Source organism: Amblyomma maculatum, chromosome 9 (genome assembly GCF_055883805.1).
Source record: "Amblyomma maculatum isolate TAMU_Amacu chromosome 9, ASM5588380v1, whole genome shotgun sequence".
Lineage (NCBI taxonomy): Eukaryota > Metazoa > Arthropoda > Arachnida > Ixodida > Ixodidae > Amblyomma > Amblyomma maculatum.
This window is the reverse complement of record NC_139352.1, coordinates 108237196-108258300: the sequence shown is the minus strand read 5'-3', so window position 1 is coordinate 108258300 and position 21105 is coordinate 108237196. Positions and strand designations below refer to the sequence as shown.

General features: G+C 43.0%; 1 long non-coding RNA gene across 1 annotated transcript in view; it reads left to right on the top strand.

Annotated features, from left to right (window-relative positions):
• LOC146180113 (uncharacterized) overlaps positions 1-11694 on the top strand; it is a 34207-nt gene extending 22513 nt beyond the window's left edge. Inside the window, exon 3 of the long non-coding RNA XR_014700953.1 lies at positions 11500-11694. This is a non-coding gene — a long non-coding RNA (uncharacterized LOC146180113). The remainder of the gene's footprint in view (positions 1-11499) is intronic.
• The last annotated feature ends 9411 nt before the right edge of the window (positions 11695-21105 follow it).

Here is a 21105-nt window from a genome sequence, read left to right as displayed (position 1 = left end):
TCACCACTACGTGACAATATTACAGCGTCCAGAACACCTGCATCATAATGTGAGTGTTGAGCGCTAGTGATTGTATTCAGAAAAGGTTATAAAGTCACTTGCTTGCAACATAGACGTACATTCTAAAGGTTATGCATGGAGGGGTGTTGGGCACTGTTCACAAGGCTCACGAGGTGCAAGCGCGAAAATTCCCGTGCGGCAATGTAGTTTTGATGGACGTTTCAGACATCAGACTGGCTGAATAGATGCGCCGATTGACCTGTTGGCTGACTCATAATGTGTACAACGGTGTTCCGGTTCATGCAATATAGTGGGATAGGAAAAAAATACTTTGTTTGTTCTTTACTCGCTGTGAAAATTCTTCTGTGGGTTTTTAATCTCAACTTTTTGCCTCGCTAGTGCTAAGAGAGATATCTTTCTCATTTGCACCGGCGTAGTAACGAGTTCCACGCAGGTCATTAAGCAGTAGGTAGAGCCGTCTGTGCATTACTTAACGAAGCCTTGGTACCGCAGGTTGGGGTGAAAATAATTTTAAACTAAGAAAACCTTGTTCTTATGTGAATGCCTCAGTTATTTGTTTATGCAAGCATATCAAACATAAAGTACCTGTTTTAGGCAATGTGTTATTAATCACCATCAGCTAACTATACTCAGTGTAGGGTGAAGGCCTCTCCTATATTTCTCTAATTGCCCCGGCCTTGCGCTAGCTGCATCCACTTCACCCCTAGCGAACTTTTTAATATTATACGCCCACCTAACGTTACAGGTCGTGTCCTGAGAGTAATGAGACTATTCATGGAGCCGCGCGCTTACGAACTCGACTGGGGAAACAGTTTCGGGGGATGGATTGGGATCCTTGAGCTTCCCAATATGACGCGTTCTGTTGTCTTTGAACGGCGAAGTGAGTGGATGGCCTTGAGCGTGTACCCCTGCTTCGTAGCGGCGTCGAGGAAGCTGGAGTGGACATTGGATCAGCGATACGCGGTGAAGTTTTGCAATATTAGTGGCAAGTAGGCTACTGAAGCAGTGTCCAAGACAAAGGCAATGGTGTGATATGGTGAGTGCAACTGTTCAATTATCACAATTCATTAACAGGCTGCTGTCATATCGTTCAGCTCAGCAAGGGTCCGGGGCGCGCGTCGACGACGGCTGCGGACGCCAATAATGATTGTGTATGTGTTTTACTGAAAACGGATCAGTGTATAGGTGCCCTTATAATTGAAGAAGATTTAGAGATTCTACACGAATGGTGACATTTATACGCACATAATTTTTCAGCAAAACGCGCACACAATCAGTATCGGCGTCCATAGCCGCCGTCGATGGACACTCGGATTCTTCCCGGCCTGGATGTGATCAGTGAAATCTGCAAATCCTTCATGTCACTTCAACGGTCGAAATCAGTATATCGGATCATTGCACTGATCATGCTGAATGCCTCAGTAGCCTACTTCCTGTTTTTATTGCAGAACTTCACCGTGCATCGCTCTTCCAACAAACCCTCCAATTTCCTCGACGAAGCTACGATACAGAGGTGCACGCTCAAGAACGTTGAGTAGCTTCGCCTGTTCGAAGACAATTGAGCTCATCACATTGTGAAGCTGAAGTGTTCCCCACCATCCCACAACACTGGCTTCCCACTCACATTCATACGAGCGCAACTCCTCGAATATTCTCATAGGTCAGGGGACGCTGTATTTCGTCTCTGCTACGCTTTCCTTTGCCTGGAGTCCAATTTGTTACTCCGAGCGCCTATAGGTTGTGCTCTCTTCGTACTAGATGCCCTGCCCAGGGTAATTTTTTCTGCTTGCTTGGAACTAGTATGTAATAACTCGAGTTATTTTTCTGATCACCCTGCACGCGTCCTATCTCTTAACAATTTTACGGTACATAGCCCTCTGCGTTGTCCCAAAATAATTGTCTTCAAAATTATTATATTAATTTTGCAGTTTTGGTAGCTTACGAAACTATGTTATGCACAAACTATGGCAAACAAATTTCGCAGCATACTTTACCGACACTTCTGAACCAGTTGTACTGCTTCGAAAATATAGATGTACCCAATATTTCTATGGAAGAATTGCCCCGAATGTTCGTGTAGTTTTGTACTTTACACGTACAATATACTGCGTACTGAACGTATATGTCTCTTTCTCTATACCGGACATATATGTGTTTTTTTTCTTCTTGCGTTTTGTTTGATGTTGTGCTCCGCCACCGTCAATGCTGCTCTGTAAGAGGAGGCCAGGACCACTCAAGCTGTCTATACAGCTTTTTTCCTGGCTGTCCTCGCAGAACCAGGTTCAGAATCATCATTATCATCATCATCAGCCTGACTATACCCACTACAGGGCGAAGGCCTCTCCCATATTTCTCCACTTAACCCGGTTCCGTGCCAGCTGCATCCACTTGACCCCTGCGAGCTTCTTAACATCATCCGCCCATCTAACGTTCTGCCCCCCCCTGCTACGCTTTCCTTCCCTTGGAATGCAGTTTGTTACCCTAAGCGAGCATTGGTTATCCTCTCTTCGCACTAGATGTCCTGCCCGTCTTCATTTCATCTTAATGTCCACTAGAATGTCGGTAACTTGAGTTATTTCTCTGACCCACTCTGCACGCTTTCTATCTCTTAATGCTACCCCTACCATTTTTCGTTCCATAGCCCTCTGGGTTGTCCTGAACTTAAGTAGAACTCTCTTGGTTAGCCTCCACGTTCCAGCTCCATATTGAGTACAGGTAAGACAACTGTTGTATACTTTCCTCTTGAGCGATACCGGTAAGCTGCTAGTCATAACGTGCGAGTGCTTGCCAAATGCGCGCCATCCCAATCTTACTCTATTTGTTATTTCCTTGTCATGGTCCGGATCTGCGGTTACTACCTGTCCTAAGTAGACATATTCGCCTACTACTTCCACTACTTCGCTACCTAATGTAAGCTGCTGTTCCTTCCCGAGGCTGCTTAACATTACCTTAGTCTTCTGCATATTTATTTTCTAGCCTATCTTTCTACTTTTCATGTCTGGGTCATCAATCATTGTTTGTAGTTCGTCCTCCGAGTTGCTTAGCAAAGGCCATGTCATCAGCAAATCACAGATTACTGAGGCTTTCTCCATCTACCCTTATCTTTAACTGCTCCCATTCCAAGTCTCTCAATACTTCCTCTAAGCAAGCTGTGAATAGTACTGGGGAGATTGTGTCTCCTTGCCTAACACATTTCTTTATGGGAATTTTGTTACTTTCTTTATGCAGAACTATGGTTGCTGTGCAGCCGCTATATATATCTTCCAGCACTTTCACGTACGGCTCGTCTACCCCCTGATCTCGCAACGCCTGCATTACCGCCGAGGTTTCAACTGAGTCATATGCTTTTTCGTAATCAATGAATGCTATGTATAAGGGCTGGTTATATTCCGAGCATTTTTCTCTCACCTGATTGATGATATGGATATTGTCGATAGTAGAGTACCGATTCGGAAAACTTGCTTGATCCTTTGCTTGATTGAAGTCTGTTTTCCTGATTCTATTAGCGATTACCTTAGTAAATACCTTATACGTAACAGACAGTAAACTGATTGGTCAGTAATTTTTAAGGTCCTTAGAGTCCCCTTTCTTACGAATGAGGATAATGTTTGCATGCTTCCGTGGTTCCGGTACCGCCTATGACACCAGGCACTGCGTATACAGGGTGGCCAGTTTTTCTAGCACGATATCCCTCCTCAGTTCAGTCGTTCAGTCGTGTCCGACTCTTCGTGACCCTATGGACCATGTCACGCCACGCTTTCCGGTCTCTCACCATCTTCCTAACATCACATAACTTCATCTGCAGCTCCTCGAGGATACCATCTAACCATCGCGTTCGCTGCCTACCCCTTCTCCGGTGACCCTCAACCTTTCCCAACATCAAATCTTTCTCCAGCGACTCCTCTCTTCTCAACAGATGACCAAAGTAGCTGAGCTTTAACTTTCCCCCGTCCTTCAGCAAATCTGTAGTTATCTGATTGTCTACAGCTGATTTCCCCTGTCCTTCAGCAAATCTGTAGTTATCTGATCTCCTCCCACTGATTTCCCCCTTTTCTTAGTTTCTAATCCTTTCTTAACCTCATCTTTCATCACTGGTGGAACCCCTATTGAAAAAACCTATTTGCGGTTTTAGTAGGTCCTGTATGAAATAATATGGGAGTTGCAGGAGCCGAAATGGGGCACAGAGGACCCATAAAGAAGCATTCAGAACTAGTAAGAGGACGCATAGGATATGCATATAGGTCCTGTTTCTCCTTACAGACTCCTTTACCTCCTGTATACCACATGTGGGATATATATTAGGAGTTATCGGAGTTGTGAATTGGTCATGTGTACCATGATACAGAAGTTGGATGGGCTCCTTAATCAGGATTTGTTTATGCAAGTTTGAAAAGGCAAAGTTTGATATACGCATGCGGTGTTCCAGCTAAATTGAATCAAGAAATAAAACAAGACAGCCTCTTTCAAATTTGAATGAAATGAACATGAAAGTTTATTTTGCATTTCGATCTCTGCATGCGCACCTATGAGCGCATGCCGTAATTGAAATCAACATATCTCTGCAAGTCTTCCGACCTTATGGCGCACGTTCATGTCTGTAAGTGATGACGAGTCTACAATACGGAAGTGCAGGGAATAAATTCGCCTTTCCACATGAACATAAGTATGCTGGAGCATAACTCAAAACACACGTCTTCGCCCACCGAACCCTTCACTGATAGCTGCATATCAACAGCGATGTTTATTTAAGGATTTGCATATGCGAAAGGAGTGATGGGAAGTGAAATACTGCCGCCGCTGCTCCGCTGGCAGCACCTGAAGTTAAAATGTGATATATGACAAGCGGCTCCCTGCGAGATATCTGTAGTACAAAGAAAAATGCGCTCTAACACGGCGACAAAAAAGGCAGTACGTAACATATTCGCACATCCTTAGGTGTATGTGCAAAAAACTGATACGTTTGAATGATATATGATATTGCCTATCTGTCTTGATAGAAAAAAGCAAGGTTCAGAGTGTTTATAGGGCAATCGTCGAAGGACGACCGCACTTGAGAAAAAGATGAAAAGTGCGAAACAGCAAAATAGCAATAGAAAACGACGAATATAAGCACAGCAACTTCGTGAACATGCCTTGGGTAACAACCCTAGTGAAGTATTTAGGAGTGCCACTGGTAAACTACCGATACAGTGAGTCATATTGGAACCAGCAGGTTTTAGAAGTACGTGAGAAGGCCGAAAGACTAAAAGGATTCGGTTGGTCTATGTTTGCACGGGCTACGATTTGTAATTTATTTCTTGTTACTAAGATATGGTACGTGTTACAAGTACTGCATTGTTCTCGTGTGAATGTGCAGAGATTTTACCATGTGTTTGCCATGTTTGTGTGAGGAAGTACTTGGGAGCGCAACCGCCGAACCAGCTTGTTTCATCGTGATCGCTCAGGAGGAGTTGGTTTGGCGCCTTTGTATTTGCGCCAAGTTTGGTTTGGTTTGTGGGGTTTAACGTCCCAAAGCAACTCAGGCTATGAGAGACGCCGTAGTGGAGGACTCCGGAAGTTTCGACCACCTGGGGTTCTTTAACGTGCACTGACAAAGCACAGCACACGGGCGCCTTGCTTTTCGCCTCCATCGAAAAGCTGCCGCCGAGACCGGGATTCGATCCCGCGTCCTTGGGAACAGTAGTCGAGCGCCGTAACCACTGCGCCACCCCGGCGGGGTTTGCAGTTAACCGTTTTATGTTCTTTCGTGATACAAGGGACCCATTTTTTACGAACTGTGTGTCAGGTTAGATTGAACAGAGTGCTACCAAATTTTGTTGTAAGTTCGGCGAGCATGCAAGGGAGGATTTTCGGAATCCTTAAAGAAGTGTACATGCCATGTCGTGCATTGCAAGCCCGTTTTTCGTTTGAATATTTATCTACTGTGACGCGAAAGAAACTCTACAAGGACTTGTGCGATGTCTTTCTCCCGATCCCATTGTACAGATCGTTGTACTGTGCAGGTCCATGGAAGTCAGTCCTTAAACGAGTAAAAATATGGCTGTACCAGGGGGAAGAAAAACTTTCTTTTTCAAACTCCATAGCAATACACTAGAAGTTAAGACTTCTTTAGAAATGAAAGGTTTCTCTGTACCTTGGGGAAATCACTGCTTCATATGCCGCAAACCGGAAATTATCGACCGCGTTTTCTTAGACTGTTGAGAAGCCTTTTTCTTCTGGGACATTTTCGAACGAACAATTAAAAAAGACCTACCCGTGGGTGCTTTCGGAATTCGATTTTTACCTGTTGAAGACGATGATGGGCTACCGCTGGACATGATCATGTTATTTGGCCTCCACAGTATCTGGCGATCCAGAATGGCTTTCATGCATGCAGACGTTGATGCGAGGAAAATACGGCAGTATTTTCTCGAAGCCGTTGCGAGTGTTATTGAAGTTCTCAAGAAACAAGACGAAGTGCCTGAGTGGCTTCCGAGAATGGAAGTGTTGCTGCAAATGACTGATTTGTAATGGATCACGCAGTCCGAATCGCGTGGTTTTAACCCATGTAGTGTATTTGTCGCGCAATATTCACTCTCTGTGTGTGTATGTGTGCGATGGTCTATATGTGCAAACTGTGATAATAAATTAGGCAATAAAGAAAAAAAATGTAGACGCATTTTTGGTTATTTTAGAGAAGTTGTCGCTAGTGTGCGATTCCTGTCTGTTCGATTTTCTTATGAATATTTATCTTGTGTTAGCAGGAAGAAGCTGTACAAGGATATGTGTGACGTAGTTCTTCCCATACCTATGTACAGGGCCTTATACAGTGGAGGACCAGGACGCGACGTACTAAAGCGGGTGAAGGCGATGCTGGTGCCGTCAAATCCAAGAACTTTTTTCTTTAAGTTACACACGGAAACGCTGCCAGTAAAGAAGTTCTTGGAAGGGAAGAATTTATTTTTAACTTGGGGTTCGCATTGCTTAATTTGTAAACAGCCAGAGACTATAGACCACGTTTTCCTACATTGTTGGGAAGGGGTATATTTTTGGGATATTTTACAAAGGACTTTAAAAAAGGAATTTCCATTAGACTCGCATGGTATTAGGTACTTGCCAGTAGAGAATGAAGATGGGTTGCCATTTGACCTTATTATGCTAATGGCCCTCCACTGTATTTGGCGCTCGAGAATGGCAGGATACCATTGCGATCCTGACGCACGGCCAGCACGAATCTATTTTCGGGAAGGCATGAATAGATATATTGAAATTCAGAAACTTGCTCCTGAAGCTCCCGAGTTGCTCGGAAGATTGGAGCCATTAGTGAACCTAAGAGAATTTTAGCATGACGACGCCACAACCCACCTGGCTAATTGTTGTATTAATGAATGCTCATTGTGCCCTGTAAGTGGTTTTGTGTATTGTGCCGAAGTCAGTCAATAAATAAAAAAAGAAAAAGTAGCCGTGGTGTAGTGGTTAGCATGCTGGGCTGGTATGCGGTGTAATCCGTGATATCATGGTTCGGTTCCTGGCATGGCATGTTCTTTTTTTGTCAAACTTTTTATTTACGTACATTTTTTATTTACCTGAACGTATTTTTAGCCTGCATCCGCATTGTCCCCACAAAGAGAGGCGCTGACCACCTTCTACAACGCACATAACCTGCGACTCCTGCGACTCCTGCGACTCCTACTACTCCTAAAACTCCCACAACTCCCACCACTTCCACCACTCCCACAACTCCCTCAACTCCCATGTCCAATAACACGATATGAATAGTTCCTATATATAGGTTTTTTTCAATAGGGACGTCTACTGTTTTTCCCTATCGCCAATCTCATTACGGTCCTCACTACTTTGGCTACTGTAGAGATCTGTATAGAAATCCTCGGCTACTTTGACTATTTTGTCCATATTCGTGATGACGTTGCCCGCCTTGTTCCTTATCGCATACTACATCTGCTTTTTGTATATGCCCAATTTCTTCTTTACCGATTTAAGGCTTCCCCCGTTCTGTACAGCATGCTAAATTTTCTCCATGTTATACTTCCTTATATCGGCCACCTTGCGGTTATTGATTAGCTTTGATATCTCGGCCAATTCGATCTGGTCTGTTGGATTGGAAGCTTTCATACTCTGGCGTTTCTTAAATCTTTCGTCTCCTTAGACAGCTGACCGGTGTCCTCTCTAACTATCCTACCGCCTGCCTCTACCACGCACTCAGTAATGATATCTCTGAAATTATTGTTCATTGCTTCTAGAGTAATGTCGCCATCCTCGGTTAGAGCTCAATATCTATTCTGTCTAAGAGAATAAAAACTAGCCAAGGGACGAGGACGAAGGAAGACGATGTATACACACGGAAGCTGGAATCGTCTTCCTTCGCCCTCGTCCCTTGGCTGGTTTTTATTCTCTAAGACTATGTACCAACTGACCCAGATTTCAACCCTCCTTCAATCTATTCTGTAGCGAGATCCTGAACTCTTTTGCCCTCCCCATCACCGCTAATTCGTTGATGGGTTTCTTTCTTACTAATCTGTTGCGTTCCTTCTTCAGATTTAGGCTAATTCGGGACCTCACCATCCTGTGGTCACTGCATCACACTTTCCCGATTACCTCTACATCTTGCATAATGGCGGGGGTGAACACATTATGAAGTCGATTTCATTTTTAGTCTCTCCGTTAGGACTTTTCCACGTCCATTTCCGGTTCTTCCGTTTGAAGAAGGTATTCATGATTCGTAAGTTATTGCGCTCTGCAAACTCAACTAGTAACTCCCCCCTGCTATTCCTAGAACCAATAACATAGTCACGCATACTGCCTTGTCTCCTGCCTGCTTTTTCCCTACCTTGACATTAAAGTCGCCCATTAGTACAGTATACTGCGTCTTTACTTTTCCCATTGCCGATTCAACATCTTCATAGAAGCTTTCAACTGCCTGGTCATCATAACTACATGTTGGTGCATAGGCCTATACAACCTTCAGTTTATACCGCTTATTAAGCCTAATTACGATGCCTGCAACCCTCTCATTATTACTATAGAATTTATTTATATTACCCGCTATATACTTATGACAAGGAAACCTACTCCTAGTTGTCGCCTCTCTGGTAAACCTCGATAACACAGTACATGCCCATCCTTCAGTACAGTATATGCCTCATTCGGCCTCCTAACCTCACTAAGCCCTATGACATCCTATTTGATACCCTCTAGTTCCTCTACAGCACTGCTAAACTAGCTCCACTAGCTAGGGTTCTAGCGTTAAACGTTGCCAGGGTCAATTTCCAATGGCGGCCTGTCCAGCGGAGCCAGGAATTCTTAGCACCCCCTGCTGCGTCACAGGTCTGACCACCGCCGTGGTCAGTTGTTCCGCAGCCGCTGGTGACTAAGGGCCGGGGTTTTAGGGTAGCTTATCATGAGAGGTTGCGGCCAATTACTGCACCAGGGTGGCCAACTCCTGTTCTGGTGAGGACGTGCGTTGCCGGAGGTGTTCACCGGCATCAGGTCGCACCCCAAACCTGTTTGTGCAATTGCATCGACACTGCGGATATTTTTTTTAATCCGGTGGGGAATTGCGCGGCACCGGGTTTGGAACCCCGGTCCTCTTGCATGCGAAGCGGATGTTTACCGCTACGCCACCGCTGCCAGAAATAATCCTTCAAACGCAAAGCCAGCTAATAATGACCGCGGATTATGCAATGATCTTCAGCATGAATTAAAAAAAAAAACTGAACATAATGTATGCTCTTCATTATCTCAGAATTTAAAGGTATGAAAAAAGAAAACCGGATAGAATTTTTATTTATTTTCCATCAATCGCCTAGGCATTAAGAGGGGAGTGGGGTTAAATAAATCATAACAAATAAAGCGGCAGTTGTAGAAAATAAGCGAAATATAATACAAAATTTCCTAAATCTGAACTTGAGCAAAATAGAAACATTTGCTTCCTCATTATCAAAACTTTAAAGCATAATTAAGGCCGTACAAAATTTTCAAGCAATGAAGTAGGGCAGCATACAACTATGACAAAAATTATAATGAAAATGAAGAAAAAACGAGTAACCGATTTACTGGTAAACATAACTAAATCAAATCACGAAACAAAAATGCAGACAGTGACTGGCGAAATACATCGAAATCTCTCATTGAGACAATATCTGCAGGAAGCTGGTTCCAGTAATTTGATGTGCGTGGCATAGACGAATAATAAAAATGTTTTGTGGCAAGGATTAACGTGCACCTTGTGCTGGTGATGAACTCTTGAAGAACGATAAGTTGCCGCTGATATCACATGGCTGGGAGGTAGTGATGATTGTAAACCTTTTGAAGAAGACAAAGGCGAAACAATTTCTGTCAAAGTGAAAGACAGGGTAGGGATAGGCTGGCCTTCATGATTGTAATGCTGACGGTGCAGTCAGAGTATGAATTATTGAAGCGAACAGAGTTATTCTGAACCAATTCAAGAGCGCTATTTAAGGTTGCATTGTTATAATATCACAATGATGCAGAATACTCTAGTTTAGAGGAGACAAGTGCGGATGTAATGCATTATTGTCAAGGAGTCGCCTAAGACAGGGAATGAAATTGTTGGCCAAAAGAGCTTAAAATTTTAGGTCATTCAGTCGTCCTGTTGCGTTCCTGGTTTTGCAAATGCTAAGTGCAAATCACGAATGCTGGGTTTCTACAATTCGCAAGCGAGTCCTTTCCTCTGATGTGTTGGCGTTGTTCGGAGGCTTTCTGCTTTTCGTCAGCGATCGCATAAAGCTGGGCAAATTCCTATGAGCTGAGTAGCAACGGCAAGTGAAACTCCGCAGGGGCCACCTGAAGGTTCTTCTACAGCCATCTAACGGGCTAGGCGCTTGGAAACAGCAGTGGCACGTGATAAGCCGTATCATAAGCAGCAGCACGGAAATATTATGGCAGCCAAAGTTTCCTCTACTTCGAAGGCTCGTCCCAAGAAAAATGGAAGAGACACTGGTTTAAGTACACAACGAAGAAGGTGTTACTTACCGGACGGTGTTTAAAGGGTTCTAAAACTAGCCCCATAGTTTGCTACAGAGCCGAATTTACGGCCTCCAGAACTGCTGGCCATGGTAAGGTGTGTTTCCCGACGTGCCAAAGAATCTGAAGCTAACAGATGCATTTCCGATGGAGTGGACGTCTTGCTGTGCCCGATAGCACGTTAGAAAAGTTAGCCAATTGAGAGGAATTGAGGGATGATCTCTGGTTCTCATAACAGCGGATAATGAAGGGAGCGTTGCTTTTCTTTCAAGGAATGACTTCAAGCAGAAAGCAGATGAAGCTGTTTGTTGTCTGTCTAAAGGATGTAGAAAAGTTTGCCTCGAAAAATCTAGATTGCAGGCGGAAAAAATGTGCAAAAAGCTCAATTTAGAAGCGCTGTTATTCTCAATAGAACATTGTAAAATCTCAACCTCAATATATTTTTCAGTGCAAAAACACATGATTTATGAATGTCTTTACGTGTAATCATTTCAGGAAATGGCACAAGGCACTCATTTCAGAGAATGGCACAAAGCAAAAGTGCTTGGGGAAGTTTTCGCAAAACCTATCACTGCTAACTGTGAACGATACTTATCAGGTGAAAAAGTCGGATGAATACTTGAAGTTTTGAACAAAGACCAGGGAAACTATTGCAAGCGTTTTCTATTGACATTAAATACTGGTTTTATTCCATCCCTCATGATAAACTTTTAAAGTGCATTTGTGAAGTTATGGACAGCTATGGAGCGATATGATTTCAGAATGCCTCTGGCATAGAAGGAGATAACTTTTTAGACCAACTACTTGCTTACCTTCAATCTACCTATGCCGATTGGGAAGGAAAGGTCTTTATACAAAAATAGGGATATGCATTGGTTCATGTATTGCGCCATTTCTCAGCGACTTCTACTTGCAATTATTGACAAGGCACTCGAAGAACCTCTTGTAGACACAAATGTTTAACGAGTGTTTCGGTTTGTTGATTATTATCTTGTTTTAGTAGAATGTGACTCGGAAGGCTTAACTAACTACGTGGTTGACTTTTAATATGATTTTTTATGATCTTATAGCGCCGTTGAAAGTCGAGCTAGTTGGTCAGATGACGTGATGCACCACGCAGCAGAGTAGGCGACGACACACAGGAGAGGCACACAATACACACATACACATAAACACTGACAATGATGCGCTGACAACTGATTAAATCTAACACCAACATCCTCTTCCTTGTCCACTTCTAAGGACACACACCACTTCTTTGACGGTCCTCCCAATGATCTAAAAAGTATTTCTCTTTCATTGACAGGAGCACAGAAGGCACGCTAACGCAGTCTTCACCAGCAAAAGATATCTGCCAAGTTTCCAAAATCTCTCTGGTTAATTTGTCCTTATTCTTCCTCAACACTGCTACTTTATTAAGATCTGTTGAAGACATTCTTTTTACACAAAGAGCACAGTCCTTGCAGTGTATCGCAAGGTTAGTTCCGGACTTATCCAATATCGTAGAGGCATGTTTTCTAAGGCATGTTTTCTAATCCTATCATTTATGCATCTTCCAGTCTGGCCAATATAATTCTTGCCACAGGACAAAGGGATGCTATAAACAAGCCCTTGGATGCACTCAGAATACCTGGTTCGATGCGCTGTTTTGCATCTCGATCGATTGTCATTTCCATTTACACGTGCACACATAATTCTAGCTTTGTTGAGAGCCGTAGGAATTATACGAACGCCATACTTCTTCCCAATCTTCATCATGTTGTGGGTAAAGCCATGAATATAGGGCACCAAAGAGCTCTTCTTCCTTGTCAGTAGATGTCCATTCTCTATCATTTGTTTCTTATTCTATTTCAACATGCTTTCAGCTATTTGGCATATGATTTCATCAGGAAATCCTGCGTCTAAAAGCCTCTCATACGGTTTTAAGAAATTTTGCCTACTAGTGTGATGGCATGATTTCTTAAGAGCTGAAAGCAAAGCAGCCTTCGCTGTGCCTGTCTCCACTGCCTTCAAAAGATATGACGTATATGGCAGGAATTTTTTCTTCGCTCAGGGTTGATAACTCCAACACAGATGTCCAGCCAAAAATTCAAGCCGCAAGTCCAGGAACCTTAGAACACCTTCTTCTGGGAGTTCCCAAGTGAATCGAAGATCAGGACATCTTTGAAAAACTCCAAGCTCTATGTCTCTGAAGTCTTCTGTGTCACTTCCCTCTACAGCACCAAAACGTCGTCAACATAACGCACGACCCTAACAAAATACTTTTATGTTGATTCTTCCTTTATCCTTCTATCACAAGCTTCAAGGTACACATCACTCAAGGCCGGTGCCACCCTTGACCCAATACAAACTTCACTCTTTTGGACATATAAGAATCCTTCATAGCTTGCAACAGTGGACTTAAGATAAGCTCCTAGCAGTTCTAGGAACGTGTCCACAGACACACCAGCTGCATATCGAAAAGCGTTGGCGCCATTATTCTCAATCGTGTCCCTTAGTTCTCGCAACAAATCATCCTGTGGAATTGAATAACACATATCTTCAATACCTAGTGAAAACCCAAATAATGTCTTCTTCTCATATTTCTTAATGTCAAATATGAACTATTCGGAATTCTTTATTCTAAAAGGATCATCCACTTGAACTTTGTTTAAATGAGCCGCTAGGTGGTAACCAGAGATTAACATCTGGCAAGTGTGCGCCTCAGATAAACTTGCCCTGAAAGGCATATCTGGTTTCTGTGTCTTTGCACTAAAGAACTCTGACAAGGTATCTTCTTTTGTGCTTTTTAACTTGAGGCATAGCTGCTTCAAGTTCCCTTCCTCTAGTATTCCTATAACCTTCCTCTTGGCACCTCCAAATCTTTTTTCTTTACCTCACAAAAGTTCTTGTTCATGGAATTCAAAGCTCTCTCTCTATAGTTGGAAGAATCCAAAATAACAGACCCCCCTTCTTTATCCGACAGGCACAGCTTCAGGTCCTTGCTTCCAAGTTCCTTATTAACCTTTTCAAAACTTAACTTGCATCTTCCCCTATCTTCTGTACGATTCAAATAGTCGATACCTTCCCCCAAAACTCTACTAGCATCCTCTTCCTCCGCTGTTTGGGCGATATGTCTTACAATGACAAGCTTGCCTGCTGCATCAATCTTCGGGGGTATGGCAAATTTGGGCCCGTGCTCGAGAACTTCAATGGTGTAAGTAGACAAATCTACCTCACCCACAGTAACAACATGATGTTTGCGCGGTAAAACATGCTCTCTTCTTAGTGCACATCCTAACCAGTGTTAAGAACCAAACATGCCACATATGCTAGGTGCCAAATCTTACGGAATTAGAGTATCTCCTGTAAGACTTTTCGTCCATACTTCTCACCTTAAGAAAAGCGTTGAATAGTCGAATCTGCCTCCATAACTCAGACCGTAGTATTCTCATAACCTTTCTTGCATTTCCCCTTGAAGCCGAGATCATTCCAAAGGGAAACTTCAAATCTTCAGGCAAGACAGCTTTCTCAATGCTACGCGAAAGAAAACGGGCCCGGCAGGTAAAGAATGCGATCCATTGGCATAGCTGTTGAGGGTGTAGTAGATGCGGTGGACACATAGAAAGGCTCGAAGTAAAAAGGAAAGATACTACCGTTGAAATTCGAGCTAGTGGGTCAGACGACATGATGCACCACGCAGCTGAGTAGGCGATGACACACAGGTGAGGCACACAATACACGTATACACATAATCAAGGACAATGCTGAACTGACAACTGATTAACATAGCCCCACCTGAAAAAAAAAAAAAACACACGAAGTGCCAGTTAACGGCCTTATGACTTCAAATGACATTGCATTTTACTGTTGTTCATTTTTGCTGGTCGTTTGAACACCAAGTAAAAAACGATTGCTTCCGTGCAGCTCAGCTCAGTCGAAAAATGTATAAATGGGCATGGCAGCGCAATGCCTTGGCAAGCTGTGAAAACATCTTGCACCTACAAAGTTACCTGCAGCTTTTCCGGTCAGGTGGATGTGCTTGTTCAAGCAGAATACCCCCTTGAAATCCTTGCTTCAGTAACGAAGGAATGTTAAAGAAGATACGGGTTGGCGACAGAGTCAAACATAGCAACGTCGAAAGGAATGTAGCCGTTATACCCTATATCCATGCATTGCCCCGTACTTTTAAAATAGAAAAAAGAGCGGGCGTTGGCGTGGTGTTCTCAGCCCCTGTCAGATTAAGCGCCATGTTCTAGCATGTAAATGAAACTGGAAAGAGGACAAAGAAGATGTTCCCAATTGCGAGAAAAATCATCAGAGCAAATATGTGTCATGCATGAATAATGTTGTTTAATCAATCCTCCTGTCAAAATACCAGACTTAGGGAGCATAGTACTAATGTTAAGAATGCTGTCCGCAACATAATAATTCACTGCCGCTACTGCTCGTGTTTTTCATGTTGAAAAAAGCCAGATTGCGACCACCCATAAGATAAGCTAACAAGAGAGGTTATTGAATCATTAGAGATTGTGAACTTTTGCGCGAAATGAGTCAGCACATCGTCCGTTGCCATAACAGAGAAAGAGCTCAACTATTTGCTATCTTCTAATGGCCGGATTTGACGAAACAACATCTCCATGTCAAAGTGATATGGGCTGACAGTCCAGTCACATGTGTGCATTTCGTGTTTTTGCGGTGGCAGAGCATGTGTAGCAATGGCACCCTGAATAAACCTATGTTGTCAGTTCAGCGCTATGTTTGTACCTTTCTCTCGTGTAGCCTTGTGCCGTTGCGCTGCACCACTTGAAGAAGTATTCATTCTTTTATAGCATCACTGTGCCCGAACTCAAGAAGCCAGATCCAGCTCTTTCAATGTCGTAGAATTCAATGACCTGTCGAGCGATCGCGTCATTGCATCTCTTCAAGACGCTCGCGTCAGATATATTTGCTCGACATGTGCCTTCAGTGCATTTACTGCAATATGCTGGTGCGAGTCCTTTATCAGTTCTTGTGCTCCCAAATCCTATCAATAATACATCGGCCTGTTTGGCAGACATATACCTTCCCGCATAGACTATACTCCCTCTGTGCATGCAACATAAGACTTTCTATGCATTTTATTGCAACCAGGGAATGCTTCCTTCGCCTTAGACGTTTTCTGACAGTGGCTGCCATGCTTGCATAGAACGCAAAATACCACATTAACCATGACATTTTTGGCTACCTTCTGCAAGTTATAAGCGACACGGTGCGTGTATGGGACCACTACAGGTTTAGTCGATTCACAGAAGAATCCTTTTTTACTCGTCTTTCAGCTTTCACTCTTTGCAGACGTTTTTCAGAGACAGCAGATATTAAAGTATTGGGAAACTCAACAGACTCAAATTTTGTGATCTGTCTATAAAAGCTAGTGCTTTGCATATGGAAGGAAACATGACTTATTGAAGCTGGATTGCAGGCAAAGTGATGCTATACTAGGTATGGTGGATGTCCGCGTGCCAGGAAGGAAAGTTTACCGTTCGATTCCGCGCATTCTATAGCTGTAAAAGGAGCGATAGCATCCCTCTCACTTGGGGGAATGTATATATCGACCAAACAGGCCGATGTATTAATGATAGGGTTCTGGAGCACGAGAACTCGTTAAGGACTAGCCCCTGCTCCAACCTTCTTTTACATTGTAGAAAATTCAGTGAAGGCACTTGTCCAGCACGGTTATACGACACAACCGTCTTGAAGAGATGCAATGAAGCGATCGCTCGACAGCTTATTGAATCCTATCACATTGAAAGAACTGGGTCTGGTGCCTGAGTTCGGTTGCACTGATGCTGCCCAAGAATGAATACATCTTTCTTGATAGATTTGGAAGAATATAACACGTACCAAGATAACTACCCGTCGCCTGCCGCATATATTTTGTGTGTTTCCTTGAAATAAACCATTATTGAAAGTGTAGCACCATCCTCTGCTTCTTCCCCTCTGTGTGTCGTCCTTTAGCGCTACAAATCCTTTTAATTACTGTGAACCAACAAGCCCATCATGACGTTTGGCTATGATACTTATAAGAATAATAAAAAAAAAAAGAATTTACGGTTTACACTTTCACACCTCTTGCTTTATAGTTTTTATACTGTTATTCAAACGCGTAGGATGCTCGTTTTTCATCACCGACCTACACACAGAGCGCTGACTTCTTTTTGTTTTGAGGTCTTTGGAAAATCATTCACAATATTCTTGCTAAAACACTAATCAATAATGCTAATGTCAAAACATTTTGCCCTTAACTTTGCTCCTCCCTGTTTTAATATAATTCCTGCCGGGCACTGGCTTGAAGTATTGCGCTTCTGCTAAATTAACTTATCGTCAGCTCAGGCGTTCACTAGTTCTCTTGTTCATGTAAGGATATATCTGTAGCTGATCTCGGCATCGGCCTTGTCTGAATACAGGAAAATCCTGCATGCAGTCCGAGTTCCAATAGCACATTTATGCCATTTTTTGGAAGTGGAAGGCAGGTCAGGGCGCAACAACATTCCATCTTCAGAGTGTAAAATTTCATATAGATTATTTTATTACATCTTATTGCTACAGAAAAGGCCACTGCCAGGTAAATTTCTAGTCTAGCCTAAACATGCAAGAAGTATAAAAATGCATCGACACCTAATCTAAGTCCTTAAATGTGTGATGCTACAGGATTAAGAGCTCTGGTTTACAATTCTCTTGCCGACCGTTGCTTACGTACATACAGGTGTTTGCTCGCTCATTCGCTGATAGCTTAATTTGCGCTTTTATTATCGCACACATGTCCTAATGACATGCAGACGTAAGTTTCGAAGTCTTTTGCATATCCATGCAGCATATATATAAAGCTATGGCCTTAAAAAACCCCACGCGAACATTCTTGCACTGACGTAATCTGTACCCTGTGGTCCTGGTACTTTCTTTTAATTTTCCTCCCAAATCAAAAAAGCTTCCTGCGTTAGCAGGAGACGCCAATTCGTTCATGTTATCTAGTTCCGTTACATCCCCACAAACTGCCGATCAATCTCGATCCGGCCCCATCAGCTGCCTACTGAGTAATGCTTTTAATTTTTCCGTTCACTCCACTCTATTGATGTCTAGCCTTTCAGGAGAATTGGAGCTTTAATTTTACGCGGTAAAAGATGCATCGCCTCAGTTACCACCACTAGTGAGACTCAAATTCGGAAATTAATATTGGTTCTTGTTTGAATCTACCTCCACTGATTAAAAAGTTGAGTTCTTGTTGACAGGGCGCGCAAAGCATTCATGATGTCTTCATGCATTTCATTTCTGTTAAAGGGAACCTGCATTGCGTAGGTTGCGCTGCAATTGCCCCGCAACGTGCCTCAAAAGTGCTGCTTTTAGCCGCTTGGTTCGCGACAAATGACCGAGCATGTTCAGCCCCATTACAGATACGCGTGTGACAGATAACTTCCTTGTCCAGGCGCTCTCGACGTAGCCCAGATATCTGACACACGTCATACAAAACTTCGGCAGAGCATGCAATTTGATTACTGTAAGCTCATGCAGGTGGCATGAAGGGGCTCTGAAAAGCCGCCTCAAAAGTACTTGCTGTTCTCGTTAGGATGCGTGTTATGGCGCGTCAATCGACACAGCAAGCTTCATTGCAGGTTGCCTATACCGAGAAACAAGCATGAAATACAGAGAGCAATTTTTGAAATAAGTTAAGATGAAAGATAAATTGAAGTTTTCATTTCCAGTATCACGGCAGTAGCATGGGCAAAATGGGGCTGGATTTATTCGCCAAAGTACAGTACCAGTACCGTTGAGTACAACCAGTTTTTTCCTATGTAGTTATCTGTCCGTTAAAGTTAACTTTGTCTCTAGCTTTTTTCTTTGCCGCAGTACGTGGGACACACACAAAATATAGACTTCGATATTTTAACGGAAGTGGCGCGTAATCCTCTCAGTCAAGGAATCAGTCGCTAAGATTTGGCGGACAAGAACGTGAGTGCCTTTTCGTGCAATGCTTCAGTAAAAATTGTCAACAAAGCTTCTGAGCGATACTCTATACGCAGAGCTTTTACCGGGTCTGCCTATTCCATTCGTGCACACGATGTTTGTAGATTTAGCAGCAGCCTCTGTAGCATCTTCGATGCAGACGGCTGAGGCGCATGTAAGTGGAAACTTTATTGAATTTTGATTTTATTACTTTTCCAGGTTGTTCAAATGCAAACACACCCACACATGTTCACACGCAGAATCGTGAAAGCACGCAAATGTGCTTGCGCGTGCATAAAAATACAAAAACACGTACAAGCAGCGTTCACAACCTATGCATCAGGCCGCCTTCTGCAGTACCCTACTTATATGCAATGTCACGCCTAGCGCCTTTTCAAAATGTTATGGGGTTACTATGGCGCAGGCGCGAGGGTTGCATCCGCTTGCAGGCATGGCAGCGCAATAGAGGACCAGTCAGCAGGTGCTTCTGAACATGTAGCGCACGAAAAAATTCTTGTAATCGAGCTCTAATACACACTACATGCAACGTAGGTACCGATACCTTTCCTTACTATGTACTACCATCCGTTTACATGACGTCCCGAAAGGCGCCTAATTCTCCTTATCTACATGAAGCGAGAGCAGATTCCTGGCATGGAAGAATCTGTTGTGCCGGAAACAAAGACGCGATAACTCCCTCAATCCCAGTGCACAAATAACTAAGGGATTATGCATGGAACGAAGTGTATTCAAGAGGAAAAAAGTGCCGAGGCAATGCACACAATGGAAGGTCTCGCGTGTCCTTCGCAAGCCACTCGTGCTCGGCATAGCAGTCGACACTGCAAACCGCAGACGCAAATAAGAGTACGCCTACTGTTACCGTCTAGAATGAAGAAAACATTTTACAATTCCACAGAATTTAAAAACTTTGCCAATGTTACAAACTTCTAATTCGTTCAGGCTATGCTGGCCAGTCAAAGATTAGTAGAAGCTGATAAATCATAGAGAAAAGACAGTGACTGGGCAGTCGTTATACTGAGCACTTTATATGCATGCCCCCTTGGTAGTTCCGATATATAAATCAAATTATAAATGAACGAATCATTGCTGAGCATGCTTCCGCATATAACCAAAGAAATACGGGAACGAGAAGAAGCTTTCAAAAGTGGCTTGAGAAACTTAACTTTCATTAGTCGGTAGCGTGCTACATAACGAACATACAAGCTGAATAGTAAAATGTGCATGGAGCTTAGCAGGTGTGGGAAAAGGAAGTATGCCCTTATACAAAAACGTCCCGCATACAGGAATGCACATCTTAAAACTCACATACAAACATCCTGACAGTTAAAGCGAAACTATTTCATTTTTTTTGCATGCCAGCCAGCATACATAAACTAAATACAACATGACCATTGCTTATAAACAAAACAACATTTAGACACGTATAGCATGTTTTATGTTTACGGACCGGTGGTTGGCTACCTGTTGTTCTTCCGATTGCTCCCTGGAAATTGTGTCAAGAGTTATGAGTTGCTTTGAATATCTTTGCAGCAAGTGGCACAAGGTAACCAAACGAAAAAAATTGCTTACTTGTTCGGCAAAATGGCGAATAATGTGTTTTAGGCTATTCGACATTTGTGATGTATATTTTAAGGTTGCCGATTAGATGAAAATGCTAACTGTTCTATGATAAAATGGATTCGTGCTCTTCAAGTTCAATAAATGTGACTACATGCCTAGAAGAACGCTGATTATTTCATAAAAGCAAATTCATTGCGCAGGAACATCATAGGGCATTTGATGTTCGACAAAGAGTTTTCTCCTCGAATAATAATTTCTGTACTTGTGTTTAAGCTGCTTAGAAGTTCGTATTTTAGTAGACTTATGTTACGCAGTTTGTTTATTGTGATTCCATAAGGGGACTTCTTTGTAGTAAGTGCTGCGTTAATAATCACATAGGGAGCCCTTTCTTTCCACCGAAGAAAGACTGAATGTCTCGCTTTTATAACGAAGGTCATTACATTTACATTAACTGCTACTTTAACAGTTCCGCAAAAAGCCTCTCTTTCCCTGGAAAGAAAGCTTAACAATTTGTTGAACAACGAGGAGCCAGGTTCATTGCAGTAAACAATATTTTCTCCC